Genomic DNA, 463 nt, shown 5'->3' with positions numbered 1-463 from the left:
TCATTAATCGTGGCAGCAAACGGTGTTCTATCTTTCTGTGATTTCTTGTGACATTATGATGATGTTTACTTCCCACAAATGTTTCCATGGCATGGTGATCATATTGAAGATTATTTGGGACCGCAACGATTTTTAGTGAGTTATGTAGCATCCCATTTGGCACACTGTTGATGAATAGTTCCTTGTCTGGAGCTCGGACAGGAAGATTGAAGTAAATTCATCACAGTATGAACCTCTACTTCCGTAACAGCTCTTTATGATTTCAAAAACACGTAACATTGCCATTGAGCATGAAACAAGTGTATAGAAGTTAACTAGCTTCTTTTCAAAGTCCAACTTCACTCAGTAAGGATGAAGAATTCCAATATATATATATGTCTTTTTGCAGCTGTTTTGATCATGATAAAGAGTTTTCTGACGTACATCTTCCAACGTTTGCTTTCGAGCTGCTTTGACTTTTGAA

Source organism: Aplysia californica, unplaced genomic scaffold (genome assembly GCF_000002075.1).
Source record: "Aplysia californica isolate F4 #8 unplaced genomic scaffold, AplCal3.0 scaffold00017, whole genome shotgun sequence".
Classification (NCBI taxonomy): Eukaryota; Metazoa; Mollusca; class Gastropoda; order Aplysiida; family Aplysiidae; genus Aplysia; species Aplysia californica.
This window is presented reverse-complemented; position numbering follows the sequence as displayed.